Below are 20857 nucleotides of genomic sequence, written 5' to 3' on the forward strand. Positions count from 1 at the left end.
GATCAATCACAGAAAGAAGATAAAGAAAACTGAGTTCTGGGATGTTGACTATAACCCTAAGCCACTTATCTCAGGAGGAAATGATAAATAACTAAGTGAAATGCTAGGTGTCTATTATACATTTTCAGTAAATGAAAGGGACAAAAGAATAGATTATGCCCTCAAATCTACACCAATGGTAACAAAAATTCTTAAACCAAAGCTTCTGCTGCAATTTAGCTCTTCTCTCTGACAAAACTACAAGTTGCAGAATGTGTCCTTAAACAAAGTCTAAAGATTAGCACTTATAAAGAAGAAAATCAGGTATAGCTAAAGAAAATAACTCTTGAAAATTACAGCAGTTTAATCTTAAAGACAACCACTGAGCTAACTGTAATAAAGAATAAAAAGTTTGGTTAAAACTGAAGTATAAAGCAGTGAAACCACATCATAAAAATATTTTCCACAAATCAAAATCAATCCATATACTTGTTTTATTTTTCCTTTTCTGAAAATGATTATCTATATTAACTCTTCTAAATTTTGAATACAAGTGATAATGCAGACAGGGGCATTCAAAGGAAAATGAAAAGGAATGGCAAATGAAAGAACAAAGTCACAACTAACAAGAATCTTCAAAGAACTAATGATAATGACCTGATTTCATTTCCAAGATCCTGGCAGTCCAGCCTGCTGACTGGAGAATGAATCTATTATCAGTGTTAAATAGCTCTTATACAACTCTGGTGGTTTCATGGAACCATTAATTTAAAGACTCTTTTATCTTAATATTTTAGGGCAACTTAAACACTTTTATAAACTTAATAAAAATGAGAAAGCACAGTATTTTTTAAATAGGTTTCACTAAGAAAATTCATCTCTCATATTTTTGCTCAACAGTTATCATTAACTAAAACAAACTAAAGTATTCTAGAAATGTCTGGCAGTGGTGACTATATAAAAGTAAGAACTGTTTTCCTCACTTCAGTTTTGACTGGGATCCTGAGACCTTTCTATAGAAAAGGGTTAGGAGGTAAAGAGAGAACCAACTTTCCTTTGGTGAAAACTAAAAAAAAACAAACAAACCAAAAATAAAAACTAAAAAGTTAAAAAGGAAGAAATGCAAAGAGAGATTGTCAGAACACAGACTCCTGCAGTGTATTAAAATAAAAAAAAATAAAAATAAAAAAAAAAGACAGACAGAAGGCACTGCTGGCATCAATGGTCTGTTTTGTTGCCAAGCAGAAACACACTTGTGCTCTTGTCAAACAAACTGACTCCTGAGAACACTTCTAATCCTGCTGGCCTAGCCAACACCATTGCCCAGTATCCTACCCAGCATTAACACTTGTTTATCTCAGTGAGAAAGAAACTCAGCCTTCCTTTTACAACCCCAGTAATTTTAGTACTAAGCCAACATAATGTGCAGGGTAGGGATAGCAAGATGGAGAAACTGCTTGGGTCTGATTCTACCTTCCTACAATCAATGGCAAATGTCTGCCAGATCAATCTGAATGCTGTAGGACTGAAGCCACTCTTTGTTTCTTCTTTCATTCTGGATCCCTCTGAAACCAGCACCAGTTCCAGCTTCTCTGCTTCTGTCAGGATCAGCCATTTTATGCCATTGGAGCAGGTCACGGCATAACCACAAATCCTCGGTAGACTAGGGTCTGAATTGTGATTTAGAACTTGAGGGATTGCCACCGAGAAGCATGCTTGCTCTGTGCATGCTACACCACAAAATGGATACAAGTTTATCAGCATATTCCAAGTGCCACATGAAGGTGGCTACATTTCATCCATTTTCAAGCGGAGAGATTGTACAGTGCATTACTGCAGCACTTCCTAGTAGATAAGCCGGTGATATAGACATACACTATGGCTAGGCACAGACATTCAAAAAGCCTGAGGTGGAATCAATCTCAAGTTATGTGGTTTTCTGTAAGTGGTGTAGTTTAGGTCAGTAGTGAACAGAACACAGATTCACCCTTTGGTGGCAGGGTGCAAATCTTAGACTGGGTTTTGTCATTTTTAAACCAGACTATGCATGCCAAACTTCTGTTCTGCTATGGGTATAGATCAGTTTCTGATCACTTATACCAATAAAAGTAGAGTGTCTGTACTTGGTCTTTGAGTCAGAAACTGGTGTCTGACATTTAAATTGATCCAAGGTAGAAAAAATCTATGCTAGCCATATCTCTAGTGGAGATTATTTCCCTTTCAGTAGCAACTGTGTGTTGGGTAATATACTGTACAGATGGAGTTGAGGCTGTCCAGGCCTGACCCCAATTGCTTCCTTTGTTGAATGGGTGGAGAAGCTGCTTTGCAAATAGCCCAAACAGAAAAATAATAGGGGCATCACATGCCCATGTCTTTCTTTTTGAGCACACACCACAGATATCACTAAGTGCTTTTCAACTATCTATCATCTACTCTTTTTGTTGTTATTGTTTTAATCCTTTCCTAAGTACTTTAAAATAAAAGAAAGGTGTCTGACTATAATCAAAAAGTCCAGCTATAATTATCAGTGTCTATTTCTTTCTGCTGTTTTTCTAACCTATTACTACAAAAATGTCCTCTCTCTGATTCACTTGGATAAATATGTTGAAAAATGTTTCCAATATGGCTTTTTGGTAACAGAAAAAAGGGGATGATATGATCTTAATCTTTAAAGGTAATATATTGGGACTTTTTTTTGAGAGAGAGAATATCTTTTTTTTTTTAAATAAGACAATGGAAATAAGTAGCTACAGAGAACATTGGCTAGGTCTTTCTGAACCAATTAAAAAAAAATCTCAGAACCTGCAACCTTGCTCAATGTAAACGTGTTTTCTTACAAGGATCAGTGAAGCCAAGCTTTACGTGAATCAGTGCTATATGTTCTTTAGTTTAAAAGAACTAAAATCAATCAAAGCCGTAGGTATTTACAGGCATGTCTACATATGCTTTTAAGTGCTCCTAAACTTAATGTGCATAAGCCTAATTCACATCAAGGCAATTTAGGAGTGCATCTACACATGTACATGCTAATGTGCATTAACGTGGGTGGGCAGACCAACGTGGGACTAAAAATAGTCCCAAGTCACGGACACATACTGGGTTAATGTACGTCTACATATTCACTAGTGCAGTTTATCTATTCGCACATAAATCTGATACCTGCTTTATGCAGGTATCAAAATTAAGCTTGAATAGCCTTAAATAACCATTTTTAAGGCGTATTAAAGGGCAAGCACTTTAGAATATGTTCCCTTAATGCACTTTACATTGGGCTAATTAAATGTGCACGTGCAGATGCTCCCTCCTATCTCTAGTCATCAGGCCTAATGTATACAAACTAACTCAATTATATTTCTTCTAGCCTCAAACTAACTTAAACAATTGTCTTAAACAACTTAAACAAATTATTGCTATTCATTTGTATTGAATTATTTCAGCTACAGCTTTCTGACACAGGGAATGCTTTTGCTTTATCCCTTAAGAATTTCATATATATTAATTAATGAGGCTTTTGCATCTACAATTCCAGTGGGACAACTTATATGAGAAAGTGTTGCAGGGTGAGTCAACGCATCTGCAAAAAGAAGAGCTTAGAGGATTGCCTAGGAATGAGTTCAGATTTCACTGACAACTTACCTCTTGGATTTTAGGATTTTATCTACCTAACTGCATAGTTACACTAAAGTTTTCTAAGATACTTCTCACTGTAATATCTAGCACCCCAAAGATTTAGGGTTTTCTAATTATGTTGGATGTATACAGTAACATGGCTGAGAGAAGTGAGATTCTTCAATGAAGAGGAATGTGTCTTTTCTATCATGTGAAGATACAAACAACTTTTTTGCAACAGTTCAATGTCATTCTAATTAGTCAAGCATGGTTTAATCCAAGGAAACAACAGGAGTCTTTACATTTACTTCAATTTGGCTTTGGATCCTGTTTTTATTTTATTTTACTTTATTTTATCATTTTCCTATTCCTTTATCTCCTGTATCTCCTATTCCCATCCCATTTTCAGTGATATCATGAAGTCTCATTTAAACTATAATAGGGTGTCAGTCTTACCTGAATATGCATCTGTGGCATTATTCTGCATTATTTGCAATGTTTACCTCCTTGCAGAGGGACTTGGCAATGGAGATAGTTCGGGCAGAGACGAACCCGAGTCTGCATTTACATTTGCTTATCTTACCTGCTTATCTCCTCATACCTCACTTATTTCCGCATAGCTTACACTGCCCTAAAAAGATGTGGCAGCATGCTAAGGTGTCCTGGTGGAGAATCACTGCCAAAGAGTAGCAGATGTATCATCTGACAAAGTATGGTGTTACCCATGAAAACTCATGCCTTGCTGAATCAGTTAGTCTCTAATAAGGTGCCATCCTGTCCTATCTTCTATTACACTAAATAGAAGTTACTTGTGAAGTTACTAGTTAGCTGTAATATAAACCTGCACAGCTCCAGAGGGTACCTTGAGGAGCATGTTCCTCCCAAAGTTAGTACCCAGTGGGTGCATCTACATGTGCATTTACGGCATGACTAAATGTTATGTGCCTTAAGCTAATGCACATTAAGTAATTTTTGTAAGTGACTACACGTGCAGTGACTTGGCATTAAAGTTAGTCCCAAGTTCCTGCAGCCCTGCCATGTGCCTCTGTGGCCACCTGAGGGAGCTCCTGCCAGCACTTGGAAGCCATGTTGAAGCCAAAGCCAGCTGCCAGCACCTAGCAGCCATCTGGGAAACTGATCCCTGGCCAGCTTCTTCCCTGTGAAGTCATGTGCCCAGTGCAGAGGCACCATGAGGAAGCTCCTTCCTTGCCCACCCTCTCTCCCCCAACCCCTGCCAGCAACTCCCAGCACCCTGCTGCTCCATCCCAGCCCTTGTCAGTGACAACCAGTGCCCCACACTTCTGCTGACCTTACTGGCCCCATCAGGCTCCTTCCCCACCCAGGCCCCAGGACAGCTGCACACTCACCAGCAGGGGTCAAGGCACGGGCTGCAGGAGCCCCTGCCCAATCTCCTTCTCCTATACTCCCTGCTCCAGTCCTCCTGCCTCACTACCCTCATCCCCTGCCCACCACCAGCACCATGCTCAGTACACATATATGGGTGAAAAATAAACAAACAAACAAAAAAATATTACCTTCACAATACCCACCCCATCCCTCTCCCCTCAACAAACAGAACCTCCCCCCTCAACCAACAGAGGTCATCCACCACCCTCCTCACCCACCAACAACAAAAAACCCCACTTACAAGGGGAAAACTATATACAAGAGGAAAGTGATATACACTATTTTGAGTCTTCAAGCCCAGAGTGGGGCGCAACTGGAGGGGTTAGGCAGGTGCCCAGCACCCCAGCCCTTGGATGTTCCCTGGGGCTGGGCTCAGGCTGGCCCCCTAGTGGGAGGGCAGACCTGGCACTAAAGTTAATGTCAGATAGTTCCTACACATGTCTTGATGTGCATTAACTAATTGCACCTAAATTTGATATCTGCATTTGTAGGTATCAAATTTAGGCATGATTATCCTAAGTTAATGGGCATTGCATGTGTAGACACACATCTGTAATGCACATTAACTTATACTAATGCACATTAATGCATCTCGTATAGATGTGCCCAATGATACCCCGATTGTCTCCTTAAATAGGGTGTCTTTTATTCTCTCCTTTGGCCAATATGCAAAGTAGGAACATTGCACTTCTGCTGTAGTTAGGCTGCCAACATGCTTTGGCTACTGCCTGAGTTATGCAGACCAGTACTGTCAGTTTTCTTATCCTCCCCCATCTGATTACATCCGTCTGTTGTTTTGGTTTTTTTAACTCGGTCTGTAAGCTCCTTTGGCCAAGAGTTGCATCTTGGTGGAATTCCCTCATCTCATCCCTCCAAAAAGTCATAGTGCTGCTCTTCTTTTCTGCTGTTGTGCAACCTGATTAAAAAATAAAGGCCTTGTGCATTCAGTAGACTATTCTTTGGTAAACCCTTTTAGAATAATGATCCTTTCTGATTATAGCACCCTTTATTCTGACTGAATGGAGAAATTCCCTAAAGCAAATTGCCCAATGATGATTTAAGCCAAAAGCAATTTACTGATGTAGAGAATCTCTGGAAAAAACAGACAGAACTATTTCTGCCCTTTATTCCCCACTGAAATTGTAATTGTAGAAGGTAAACATGTTTCCCATTAATGCATTTATAATCTCAGTTCACTGTGTCTACCCATGATATTGTATATGCAGTGCAATGCACAACCAAGCAAGTACTCAAGAGAGGCAAAGCCTCTCATTTCAGGAAGTAGTCAGAAGTATACTAGCAATGCCATTTATTATAGCTAGGTAGTTGCAGATAGAGCTATATGCAGCTCATTTATCCTAAACCTGCACAGTAGGTATTTTACTCAGTTTTGCTTCTAGTCCCTTTTTTCAAGTCCCTCATGAATATTACCCCCCTCTCTCCCTTTTTATTTATTATGGGTTGGTTTCTTATTTTTAGCATTAAAGATAAAATGAACTATAACTGAAATGCAGAGAGACTGCAGAAGTAGGGTCTCTCCCTGTACCCAAAAAGAAATTTCCTTTATTCCAAGAAGATGAAATGGTCCTTATGCAGTCCTCCATTTTCAAAGCTAATTTGAGTAGTCTGTTCAAAATTCACATACCTACATTTTATTACAGAAATTTGATTCAAAAGATAGCTAAGGAGTTTGATCTGTCTCATCTCCTTAAAATGTCAGACCTCCTCCCCTCATTTCAAATCAACCCCTAACAAATAACAACCAAAAGTTATTCCCATCTGGTGAGAGTCAACTTAAGCTTATCTTGGTACAAGTACAATATCCAGTACACTATTTTCAACAACCCCAAGCCAACAGTTAGTAGTATTTGCTTTCCTCCATCTAGGGGTGATCCTTCCAAATCTGTGTTGAGGTACATTAAGAGGGATGTAAAAAGACAGCTTGTATTGCTGTTGGTCCCATTTGACTTTAGTGACACTACTGCCATGAGCAAATACTCAAGAACATTAGCAAGAACTCCACACTTAGGCCCTGAATTTCATTTACATCGTGTTATGGTTTAAATTTAAAAAGAATTGAGCACTGCACAATTAGTGTCTTTGAATCCAGTATTCTGACTGAGGGACGGTTCCAGAACTTCATTTATCTGAAAGCTAGAAAACTACTTCTAATTTCATGCTTAAATTTATTCATGTCCAGTTTACACCCATTTGTTCTTGTTCATGTGCCATTGCTGTCATTTAGCTTAAATAGCTATTCTCTCTCTTTCACGTTTAATATCCTGATGCATATATTGGGTGCATCCAGACGTGCAGGCACATGCAGTTTGTGGCGCCACAAACTGCACTCTCAGAAAGTTAAAATGGGTCCCACACTGTAAATTTGCAGCAGGGGGTGCAAATTTTGCTATGGGAAAATCCGAATAGAAAACAAAACAAAAGGGAGAAAAAAAGTGGTGTAGCGCATACAATAGGAGCATGTACTGGCATACATGGAGACTGCTGGCCCAAGCATCTCCACTCCTTCAGTTGCAGATTTGTGCCACTACTACTTTTAGCTGCTGCAAGCACATGCCTCTGCACGTGAGGATGTGCCCCAGGAGTACGTTTGCTTTTTTTTCCTCTGCCGAGTCACATTGGCGATTACAGTAACCCTGTAAGCTATTGATTCACCTAGAGCTTTCTCCTCCTGTCACCTAAAACTGAGGACCAAACATTTTTATTATTAATCCATAATAGTATGACTCATTTTATATTGTTAAATTTAATCCTGTTTGTTTCACCAGTATTCAAAATTATCCTTTTTTCCATAAATTATTCTAATAGTCTTAGATACTAACTACAACTCCAAATCCAGGTTTATTTACTAATCTGTTGAATAAATTTATGCATATCTTAAGTGACCTTCCTGAACAAATTATTGTCACAAAAAAGACTAGTGTGATTAAGTACAAACATTGATGTTTGTGTGGTTGGTGTCTCAAATTTTGAAGTAAAAACCTCAGATTACAATAGAACAGTCTCACGGGGTCCTACTCAGTCCAACCATGTCTTACGTAGCATGCTGCAAGCTGAGGCATATAATACACTGTTATTCTCTGCACAACCCAAGAAAGATTATGCTTATACCTGCTCTCCTATCATAAGCTATTTTTCTCATTATTTTTCCCATCTTTGGCATTTCTTCAGTCTCTCTCTCTCTCTCTCTCTTTTTTTAATTCAGCTGCATAACCTGCTGTGATATAGTTTTACATTCAATAACAGAGCACAAATTTGGAATTCTGCAGCAAAACATTTAACTTTTATTAAGCACAGAATTCTCTATAAGATACCAATATAACAATCTAGTTCATTTAGGAGCAAGTTCACTTTTGCAGCAGCCTTCCAGATGCCTCTCTTCCAGAGTTGTCTGCAGATTACTAGCAGTGAGTGCCTCTAAAAACTGGATAGTCACTAATTATCTCAGACTATATTTTCTATCAGGAATTATCCTACCACAGTGCAGAAAACATTCATTTTTTTTAGTGTCATGGCTCATAATATTACTTGAAACAATCTACTCTTCAATGGTAATTAACAGGAAAACAAAATGGTGCACGCTTATGCCTCTTAGCCTGTTCTGTTAAGGGCTGAGTGCTTATTGTCACTCTGGGAGCATTCTGTGCTTTGCCGGATCAGGCCACATGCCAGTGTAGACATCTAAAAATAATTGATGTCTAATTAAAAGACTAAAAATATAACCTTTAACAAACCACATCTGTGTTGCAGACAAGGAATTTCCTAGCTTTGTGTATCTGCTATTTTACTTCCATTAGTCATTTTACTCTCTGAATTTGTAATGGGGAGATGGGAGAAAGTGTGTCTTTTGCCTTCAGAAGTATGGTCCGATTAGGAACCTTGTATAAAAGGAGAAGGGGGAAAAAGGAATTTGAACATTCAGGCTGCATCCAGACAAGCGCAGCCGTGCGGCATTTGGTGCCGCAGACAAATCTGCAGCACCACGTACCACACATTGAGGTGTTTTCCATGCTGAAAAGTAGCAACATAGGGCTGGGTTTTTTTTCACTCCAGGAGATCGCAGGATTAAAAAAAACCAAACAAAAAAACAACATGCAAAAAAAATAAATAAATAGAAGAGTGGAACGGCACGCTGGTTTAGCAGAAAGCCCCTTTGTACATTTCTCTTCTGGACATTGATATAACAGAAGCCCCTTCTTGCCTGCCCCCTCTCCTCCCCAATTTTGTGCATTACTCTTTCCTTCTTAAGCAGCCTCCTCTACCCCACCAGGTTGCTTTGCCATGTGCCAGAACATGTCTGTATGGGGACAAATAGCAGCAACACAAATGTGCCACTGCTATTTGTCCCATGGGAAATGTGTGCCCCTGCATGTGCATGCTCGTGGGGACACACCCTCACAGTGCCAACTTTGACTTCCTCCCTAGGTGTTACAAGAGCCAATATAATATATCTCATTTCTGGTGACAAAAGAATGATATTCATTTTCTCTTCACTTTGTTGACCTGAAAGCAATTAGGAAGTAAGGGAAAATTAGAAATGCCAGTAGATATTCCTTGCACTGATACCTGTAAAAATTAGACTGAGTTTTTTGGTAAGAGATATAATCCATATTATGGAGTTTTAAGTGTCTAAAATGCAGATAAGGTTATGTAATATGAGAACCAAGTGGGTAATCAAAATTAAATGAATGGAAGATCAAAGATGTTAGATCACCTTGTGGGTGTAGGTTTTATGACTTGGTTTTATATGTGCCTTAAAAAAATATTTCAAATGGATTTATCCTTGGACATGAATTGCGGCCTTAAAATAAATCTAACCTATACAGTTTCAACTTCAGGTTCTTGATCAATGGATATTTAATTCAGCTACAGAAACCTGTTTTTAATTGACAGTGGGTGTGTCTACATGTACCCCTATGGCACTGTTGTTACTGTGCTGCCATTTAGTACTTGCTTTTGGAACTACTAAATGATAGTGCAGTAACAACAATGCCATAATGATGGCACACTACTAAACAATGCCACAGTAACAATGGCACCTTTGGGAAGTATTAAATGATGGTGCAGTAACAGCTCATACCACGCCATACCATGTGGTACATGGTTATTTTTAGCCGTTATCTCACTGTAGCAATGCATTACAGTGAGGGAATGCATTGCTACAGGTACATAGCTGTGGCATCATGGTTTATGCCTGCCAACACTACTTTGCCATAGCACATTATTATGGCAACATAGTGCCTCATGTAAACATGCTCAGTAATTAGCTTTCATGTTTGCTTCATGTTCCATGAAGCTAAACTTATATTATTGGCTTATTGTAGCATCCCGTTCTCATTGGTATGACACTTAAGGTCCTTTTAACCATCATTTTGTAACTGTTGTGACTTTAGAACTTGGTCCTGCTCCTATTCAAGTCAATGATATACCCTTCACCAGTTTTAATGCTGTAGGATGAAGCCCTTTTCCCTAGCATTCCAGTGGTATGTAAATATGCATTATGTGGTTGCTGTACTTAAAAGATCTAAAGGAGATAAAATGTATTCTCTTGTTTTTACTCTGAGGATGATTATACTAGAAAACGTTACACTGAAATAAGGAAAAGGAGAAATGAATCATACAATTGATGGTTTTCTTGTTTTTCTTTTTTCAATTTATTTGAAATCCTAACTGCCTCTCCTGAGGCTGTCAAAGCCAAATACTATGCATCCTGTAACTTCTGTTGCAAGCAGAATATAAATTTTAGTACCTGCATACTTTCTTTCTGCATCTGGGGGAAAAAAATGTGATGGTCTCTTCATATGAAGATCCCAAGACAAAAAAAAGAGATACCATCTAATTAATTTTTGTTAAAAATGTAATGTGTGAGACAGAATTCAGATTTTCAGCATCTAGATATTTTTGAGTAACTTATTTCTGGGCACTTTTATGAGCATCTATTGGCAATATTAGGCTGTTGCTAACAGTATGATTACTGTGCAGAACAGCTGTTATTTATGCAAGAAGGCTGGAAGTTTCTGTAGAGGACATATGGGTCACTTTTAATACTGGAAGGTGAGCTTTAGACTGCAAAGACAGAGAGTTCACTGCAACTTCTCGTGGCCTCTCCTGATCCTTACAGTATAGAACTTTACCTTCCAAGCTGGGAAGAAATGTTTTAGTCTTGGTAAGACATGTGCCACATTCCGATAGCTGCTCCATGTGATAACTAAAGACTCTAGCTCCTATTTTTGTAAAAACAGCCATTGAAACAGGATTCAAGAGAAAAGGAAAACTCCAGTAGGAACAGGTCACATTTGAATCATTCTCCTACTCTACCATAAAGGCAATGCTCCACAAGTGTCTTAATAAAAGCTGTTCCAGCACTGAAGGGAATGATACACAAACCAATGTATTCTCCCAGCCCTTCTGCGTCCCCATTCCGTTTCTTATCTGGATATTGCGAACAGTCTCACTGATGGCCTAACGTGTCCGGTGTGGATGATTACATAAACACAGTTGATAAAACATCCCTTCAATTCCTAAAATGGTTGTTCCCATCCTTGCAATAAATATACAGGGCAATAGGGGAAGAAGGAAAATAATTATACCCTAAATAGTACTAGAGTCCATTAAAAGTCCACAGAGAAAAAAATAGGGATTTAAATAACCTTTTTTTAATGCACTCCAATATTTTACAGTACCATTCCAGAACTCTATAGCTCACAATAGTGTTCTGTATCATATATTAATGAAAATATATCTTTATAATGGAACTTCACCATAAAGTTTCTCAGCTATAAGACTGACTCATAGTCTTCACTGTTTCTGTTGATTTCTTGTAACTGTACCTAATGTTCTGCTCTTTTGATGTGCCTGCCTGCTCATTTTTTTCAAGGAATAGACAGGTTACTTTCTGTGTGTGTGTGTGTGTGTGTATTCATCACTATGTATATCAGACATTCCAGACTTAATAATGTGTCTATAATCTTGGTTCAGAGGGGGAAAAAAAAAAAAAAAAAATCGAAAAGACCTTAGTGAACAGACTGAACTGAAATGTGACTCTTTCTTTAATTTTGTTACCAAGATACTTTTGGTGAACTGTTGACTAACGTAAAATAATAGGAATAAAATATGCTGTCTCAGACTTTGTATTATTGGCTTTACAATATTGAATCAGACAGCTGGCTCTTAAAATGCAATAAATATTGGGTGCTACAGTTCTGTTGCGACAAGCCACTTCATCAGGCACATTTCTGAATCACACTTTATTTTCAAAATGCTTTAATTCCTCTTTATACTTCAAGAGATCCTATAGCAAAATTGACCTGCAATATAGCACCCTCTGGTGTATGCACAAAGAAAAGGAAAATATTCAAGGTCTTTTAAGATACAAAATGTATAGATTTAAAACAGTCTAAATCTATTACAAGCCAACAACAATTTGACTGAGGACTCAGACCAAAGAAAATATATTGTTTCCTTCTTTTACCTGCAGCTCCATCCTTAGAAAAGGAGCTGAAAACTACCACAGAATAATCTGTGAGAAATATGTGACCGCTTATGTAAACTATTTAATCCATTTAAATTTGAGGAAGAATAAGAAGAAAGCAGGGAGGAAAGAAAAAAAAGTGAGATATGAGGTAAGCTGATAATTTGCTCTGTATTGCATTATCAGATCCTCTCTCTTGGAAGCTTCTACTCTATTCAGCACCACTGATCTGGAATACTTAATCCTATTTTGGACACTTTTGAGAAAGTCGTGGCAAAATGTGAGTGGATCCAGGAGAGAACAGCAGCAACAAAAAACAACAACAAATAACTGCTTACAAAACATGACATATGAAGAAAGGAAGAATTTGACTTATTTAGTCCAGAGAAGAGATGTTTGGAAGAGATGGGAGGCTTGATAATAGTCTTTGAATTAAGGGGGAAAATGTTTTTTATAAAAAGTGTTCAACAGTTGTCCTCTCTACGTACGAGGATGAGCTAGGAAGTAAAGGGCTTATATTACAACAGGGGAAGTTTGCGTTAGATATTAGGCAGCATTTTCTGAGCTAAGCCCTGGAACAGTCTATCTGGAGAGCTTGTGGAATCTATCATTGGTAGTATTTAAGAGCAGGTTAGACAAATACTTGCCTGGGAAGGTTTATACAGGGATGATCCTGTCTTGAGTTGCAGGTGGGACTATATGGCCTCCTCAAGTCTGTTCCTATTTTTCCATAATTCTAAGATTGGTTTTAGTGGAGCCAGGATTCAACTCATGCCTTCAGCCATTCCACTAGTATTAACTGTACTATTTGAGGAGCAAGTTACAATTCTGTTTGAGAAAGGTCATCACAATATTTGGGAAGTGAAGTGAATATTTCAAGACATTCCTGGTCTTACTGTTTCTTTGGAACAGAGACCAGGAAAAATATTGTTCATGTCAATGATTTCTATTTCAACATTATCATCCACCAATATATTTTGCAACAAAATAGAAACAGCGTTAGTAGGTATTCCCATAGTACACAGTGCAGACGTGGTTCTACGTATACAGTAAACTCTGGTTAATTTTCCTATGGGGTAACTCACCAGAACAGTTTGATTTGCTGTTTCTCAGATTTTTTGCTAGCAGCCCCCTTCCCCCTTTTCCTCCCTCATTGCTAACTCCCAATAAATTATTTGATCCTGGATAATTTACTGTTTTTTGCATTCCCTTTGGAGTGGCTAAATTACCGAGACTTTACTGTATTTCAGCAAGACGTTTTCTGTGAATTTGTTCCCACACCCAAGACATTCATTTAAAGAAACCTCTTGTCATTTGTATACAACTTCTTAAGGATGATACCTCTGTAATTGCTTCCCCTTTGCTTCATACCTGTAAATCTTGTATCTTGTGCTAAATCCCTGGCGACTTCTGTCCACAAAATCTGTATATTCCTGCGAACGATGGAAGGGTCCTTTATCAGAGAGGAGCCAGTCGAAGGGGCTTGTGGCATGCTGATCCGAAACAGCAGCAACCGTTAAAACCCAGCAATGAAGACTCAATGCTATCCACTCCCATAGAGCCATCAGAGAGAACAATTCAGCACCAGCGCTGCATTGCCATATCATGCTTCCGCTGGGGACTTAGAGCCTTCATTCTCTTAGCTGTCCCTCAACACCTAGACAAAATACACAGTCAATTAGATAAGCATACACTAGTCATCCCTTGGAAGCAGATACATTTCCTTTCTGTAGCTTAAAGAGACAGTGACCTCTATTTTATTACATTTTATATTAGTATAAACCCCACTAGGGTACTTAACAGCACAAGGTTTCAGTACTTAGAATGCTGTAAAATAATGTATTCATTATCATCATTAGTTATAATATTTCCCTGTGGCGCATAAGCCTCCGAAAGTTGTTTGCTTCCTTTTTGTTGTTTTGTATTTTAAATAAAAGCCAAGTCATTTATTAAAAACCTGCAATGGAGTAATTATTGCCTTCTAACATTGGTATAAAACATCCCAATAGCATATGTATAGAAGTTAGAAAGGGTAGACAGAAAAGCGGACATGAGTCATAAATGCAAGTGCCAGTTCTTTTATCAGACCCACAATTTCCTTGACCTTGAAACAATCACTTCACAATTTGTCTTCATGTCATGAGCTCATGTGAGTTAATATACTCAAGTTATCCCCCACAAGCCAGCCTGGCCTGACTGAGAGCACTGTTCAACTACAACGGAGCTACATAGTTGACTGGATTAGCATCAGAAGTGTAACTAGGAATTATTGCACCCTGGTGGTGGCCAGGTTGGCAGTGGTAACAGCTGCTATTCTTGCACCCTTCTAAATTGGTGCCCAGGGCTGGTGACCCACTTGCCCACTTCAACTTACACTGCTGAGTAGCACTGCAATAATGTGTTATATTTCAAGCTGCTGTCTCCCCACAGCAGTGATAGTTTGAGCATCAGCAGCACTTGAGTTGTACTTCCCCAGACCCTGCCAGGATAAGCCAGTTAGCTCCAGCTAAGCTAGGCATGTTTGCATAAAATATTTGTATATTTCAAGTCAAAACAGCTGCTGGGCTTGGTTTAAAAAACATTAATTCCAGCTTCAGTTATGGTTTGCCGTCGGAGAACTGTTAAGTTCTTTGGGGGATTTATAGACATGCTCTGGGAGTGGAGGGGGGAGCGGGGTGGCACTTTAATTAGAGAAGCACCAAGCTGCTCTAAAGTACCAAAGTGTCATGTGTATCAGTGTCCCCATGCTGAAAAATGGTGGTGGGGGTGCTTTAACTAAAGCTCATTGAAATAGTATGAGGACACTGATACATGTGACACTGGAGTCTGCTGGAGCGCATCAAAGCAGACTCACTACATGTGTATAGGCGCTCTTGGTGCTTCAGTTCCTCATCTATAGAGTGGGATAATACTGCCCTACTCCACAAGAGTTCTGTAATAAAATCCTCTCACAAGGTATAAACAGTTTATGAATAACAGTGGTGGCAAAGGCCACGCAAGCAGCTAGAAAGATTAAAACAATGCTGTTGTTATCGTCAGTGTTATTTTACATCATTGTAGAATTTAATGAAGTCTGGTACTGTGAAGGGTTTTATGCTAGTGGATGCATTTACAAAGAAAAGCATTGTCCTAATTCACATTTAAAGATGACAGCACCCATTATGATAATTTTTTTCAGGGGCCTTGGCTGTGAACTCTTTAACTTGGCCAAGAACGTTGTCTTTGACATCAATACCTTCATCTACAAATACTTCCTAAATGAAGTACTTTCTCAGATAAAACATGCCTTGAAATTGCACATTTTCTAATTATTGGTCCATTATATAAGAGGTGCTGTACTTGCAAAAATATATTCCATGCACTTACTCTAGATAGTACATTAATATTCAAGAAAGTCGTACGTCTGTATCATAAATATACTGCTTCAGGAAGCTGAATGGCTCCAGTAGGGAGCGATAGCTGATTAGAATGAAAAAGCCTCTATGGTTTTTAGGATATAAGCATTACTTCACTTAATGGTCTATGCCCATTGACTACTTTAGCCCTGATCCTACAAGTACTTAATAATGTGCCTACCTTTAGTACCGAAGTATTTCAGTGAAATAAATGAGACTGTGTATATTTCAAGTTAAGCACTTGAAGGATTAGGACTTTGATGGTTAATGAGCACAAAATGTAGTTTATATTTATTGATGAATCCTTCTTCCACCATAATTCAGAAACCTCAAACAAAAGATTTTAAAACATTTTTGCCCTGAAAAAAAAAAGAAGCATCCAGTTTCTCTGTAAAACACACAAATTTGTATGCTGAACATGTACACAGGGCTGTTTTCTCCCCAGACTTGTGATTTTTTTTCTCCTCCACAAACTGAAGTTCATGCTGTTACATTGTTCAGCAAGTTGCATGACATAATACGTACATGCCTGTAGGAAAGCAAAATGAAACTGAAAAGCTCAAAGTTTACATTACTGCTTTGCAAAAGCTGCAGTGACCATTTGGTAACCAGCTGGTTGCCTATTCAGTCTCAGTTTTGAATGAGCAAAGAAGCCATGTTAGCAGCTTTCTATCAAGAGAGAGAATTTCAAGAGTCAGTCTGGTCTCCTTCCAACAGAGTTAGCATCCCCTAAAGTGCCCTGTTTAAGGGCTTGTAGGAAGGAAGGAAGGAAAAACAGCTGACCCAGGTAATTCTGTTTCCTTCCTTATGGATATAATGGCATGACCAAGGGCAGACTGGGGTAACTAGCTGTGTCAGTCTGAAGTCAAGCACAAGGCAAGGTAGAAATGCACCTTATAGACTAACTACATCAGAAATGCATCATCTATAAGCTGTTCTCTATCCTGACATCTGCCCTTCCGCATAGCAGCGGAGGAGAACATAGGGATTTTAAATTTTATAGCTCTTTTCTACTAAAAATTTGCATATAAAGAAAAGGCATGCTGAATATTATCTTTTCCTAAAATTATCACATCATGTTTTAAATTCCAGAAATGAAAGACAAGGACTTGACTATTCTGGCTGATTATTAATTAAAAAAAAAAAATGTGTCAGGCCATTAAATTACATGGATGGCTATCTGATCCCCTTTTGAGTTTAAAACTGTACAGTTGATGTTAAAATATTTTGTGTGTGTATAGTTTTGCCATAACTTGCTTTAACATACAATGCATTCCCTCACTTTAATGCATATACAATGTATTCCCTCACTTTAATGCATAAAGTGAGGGAGCATTTAAATGCATTTAAAGTGAGGGAATGCATATCTGAGTGTCTCTAAATCACTAATTTATTTAATGTAAAATGAACAAAAACTATTTTCTTCAGTTTACAAATATGGAACTGAAACCTGAAGACACTAAGGCTGAGATATTTTAAAGCAGTCTACAGGAGTTAGGCAAATTTTTCCATTAAAAGTCAACTCACAATAATGAATTTGAAAGTAGCAGATTAAGTGATTTGCCTGAGATTACACCACAAGTCTGTAGTTTGGCCCCAACTCTCTTGATTCCTTGCTCAGTGCCTCAAATACCATCCCATACTTCCTTTTGGTCAAATTTAATAGATTTCCATAGTTTCCCTTTCCGTATGGGTGGAGGTGAGGCCAGGAGAGAATAGGGGAGAGTCAGAAACAGAAATAAAAACACACATGTGCAGAAAAGAGTAATAAAAACTATTATGAATGTCCTGAACATGCAAAATCTATAGGTTGAATACCCACAACAAATCCTTAACAGGAGCTTTCATGCTTCATTAAATTTAGTGTAGAATTCCTGTTGATTTGAGCGGGGGTCGACATGTAGAAACAGAAAAATAAACCTGCAGTCTCTTGAAAAATATAGATAATGAATTATGGGAATGCTGAATAAATTGATGGGAATGCTAATTAAACTAGCCTGGTAATCAGAATATTCTCTCTCAAACATCTGGGGAACACTGAGTATAGATGTGTTGGCAAAATGACTTGGCCCACCACTGACAGGTTCAGTCTTTCCTTTTGAAGACATCTGTTGCTAAAAAATGTTCTCATCCTTTTGTTTCCTATCTTCTGTCATCAAATATAATTTAGGACACATCATAAGCCAGGTTCCTCCCTAATAGAAGGATCTCAGAGGTCTTCACTGTACCTCACTGACCTCAATTGTCAGATGAATTTGGCTCAAACATGTTTCCGCAGTATCAAGTGTAGACCCTCAGCTTGTATCATGTGGTTTACCTCCAGTGAAGATACCTTGAACCGAACTGGTTTGTTTATAGCAGCCCAGAGATCTGGTCTTAATAGGTTGCCCCCACCAGGCTAACCTTCACTATCCAACAGTTACCATCAACAGCAACATGTACCCCTGCTGCCTTTTGATCATTCACTATGTTAGAGCAGGGCCTTTACCATCTTCTGTTTTGCCAGATGGAAAACATTTCTTTTTAAATGTAGTATGACATTGATTATATAAAATTAATATCATATAAAGCCATTAGCAAAATTAACAGTACCTGAAACAAGAGAAATGCAGAAGCATCTTATTGGTCCCAAGCAACAAGCAGTCTTGTTTACAGATCAGAAACTGCTAATTCTTATGCGATTTGGTTTACACAAAAAAAAAAGAACAACCCCCCAAAACATGCAGCATTCTTGAATGTGTAATTAAAATGTGAGCTTCTCTGTGTAGGGACATCTTAAACAAAATGCTCAGAAAAAAGAAAACTAATTAAAACCTTTCAAAAGAAAAAAAAGAGTAAAGTTACTTTAAGCCCAAATCCATTGTAGTCTCATTGGAAAGCTAACGTTGGTTTCATGAGTAGGTAAGAGGTAGGTGTTTTAAGTTTTCCATAAAAGAAAGAAGTAAGTTAATATATATTAGATATATTAGGAAGATCACCATCTACAGGCACATATTTGTGTGCAGCCTTGTCTAATAAGTACAGTAAAGGTTTTGTCTTTGTGCACCACAATGCTTTTCTTTGCTTGGATATTAACACACTTGTTCTTGTCATCAGTGAGAATAAAGCATTGCAGGGGATTGCCTGTCTGCTTTACAGACACAGAATAATGGAATATATTGCCAAATCAGGTATCATTTTCATCATCTTTTCAAACACACTACATCCTAAGCCTGGCGTTCTCTTTCTACCTACATGAATGATACCATACATGTAGAACTCCTGTCGACATCAGAGATAAGAGTTCCACCTCTGTTGCACCATGTCTTCCTCTTCCTTTATTCCTCACAGAGATTTACTTCTCCCAGGATGGGCAGGAAGAGGAATGGGAAGCTAAATATTTTCTGAGGTGCCATCACTTGTACACCCACCAGAATCACACACAGAAATTGTCAGGGAATTAATGTTCCTGGAGTTCCGAGTTGTTTTAACCCTCCTGTGGATCTCTGCCATTGCTATTATGCAACTAAAAAGGCACAACATGACCAATGGCAAGAGGATCTCTGACAGACAGGGGTAATCTGGCCCTCTGTTTCCATAACAGTTAAACAAACAGAAAATGTTACTGCATAGTTTTACTCGCAGATGGTTCTATAAATGTGTCTTTTCAAAGGACAAACAATATATAATTTAGCAGGAAGTATAATTCGCATCTTGCACAAATATTAAAAAACTGTAACAGCTCCAAAATTACGTTTTCACTTCAGTAGCCAGAAAATGTAGGAACATTATTTCCTTCAGACCTTGCTACAAATAAATAAATGAACTTTCCTTGAAAAAAATACCAAGAAGCATTTAAAGTCAGAGACAAACAGGAAACAGCTGATATTGTGTGTGAAGTTCCTACCCATGAGTATTTTGATGATCCTTCCATCTGCCTAGAGAGCTCATACATTTTTAGTTTCTGCCTTATTATGCATTTGTATTGCATTAGCACCTAGAGATCTCAGTGAGCAATCAAAGCCTAATATGTGTCTATACATATAAGGCAAAAATAGACACCCCCTGTTCCAAACAGGTTACAGTGTAAACAACCCAATCTGGATCATCTCAAACTTGTGTGTGAATGTCAACGCTTGGCTTTTATGTTAGATAAGTCCTATTGAGGAAACAAACATTAACAGAATTGCAGCCTTTCCAAAAAATGTGCAAAGCATATTATACTATGGCTCTGAGCCTGTTCCCATTTAAGTCTTGGGGAATTTTGCTGTTAATCTTAATGGAATAAGACCTAGAGGAAATCCAGCTTCAGATGGATGGAAAGAAGCAATCATGTGTCCATTGCATGGTCTCAAGGCCTGCTGCAAACAATGCAGTAAAGCTCATAACAATTATTGATAACCAGGGAGCCTGGTTTTATATGAGAAAAAACAAACAAAAAAACCAAAAATTCTGACTTAAAGAAGTAACCCAAAATCCACACTTTTCCGCGATTAAAATGAAACACAACTAGTAGTGGTGTTTCACTTCAATCATGGAAAAATGTTGGATTTAGTGTTATTTCTTTAAATCAGAAAATTTGGAATTTTTTTTTTCCCCTCAGAGAAAACCAGGATCGCTGTTGATAACACGAGGCCTAATTTGAGAGGCACTTGAAGATTAATTTAACAATAGAAAGAGCGAGGCAGAGTATCCATTAAATACAATGATTCTAAACACTGGGCTAATCTACACATGAATTTGCTCCAGCCTAGATTTACTCTGGTGTAAACTAAATCAGAGTAAAAGCTCCCAGCCCCCATTCTGCAATCATGATTGGGGAGTGGGGGCTGGAAACTCCCTGCTACCAAGGCAAGGGGACATTGTCCCCATCCAGGCATGCAAGGCAGAGGCTGGGGAGCTTGTTCCCTTCCCAGCTCTTTGAGCATGGAGCTGTGGGGGGAACAAGTTCCCCAGCACCCGACAGCAGGGAACTCCCAGCACCAGCTCTGTGACCACA

Source organism: Alligator sinensis, unplaced genomic scaffold, assembly GCF_000455745.1.
Source record: "Alligator sinensis unplaced genomic scaffold, ASM45574v1 scaffold1144_2, whole genome shotgun sequence".
NCBI classification, from domain to species: domain Eukaryota; kingdom Metazoa; phylum Chordata; order Crocodylia; family Alligatoridae; genus Alligator; species Alligator sinensis.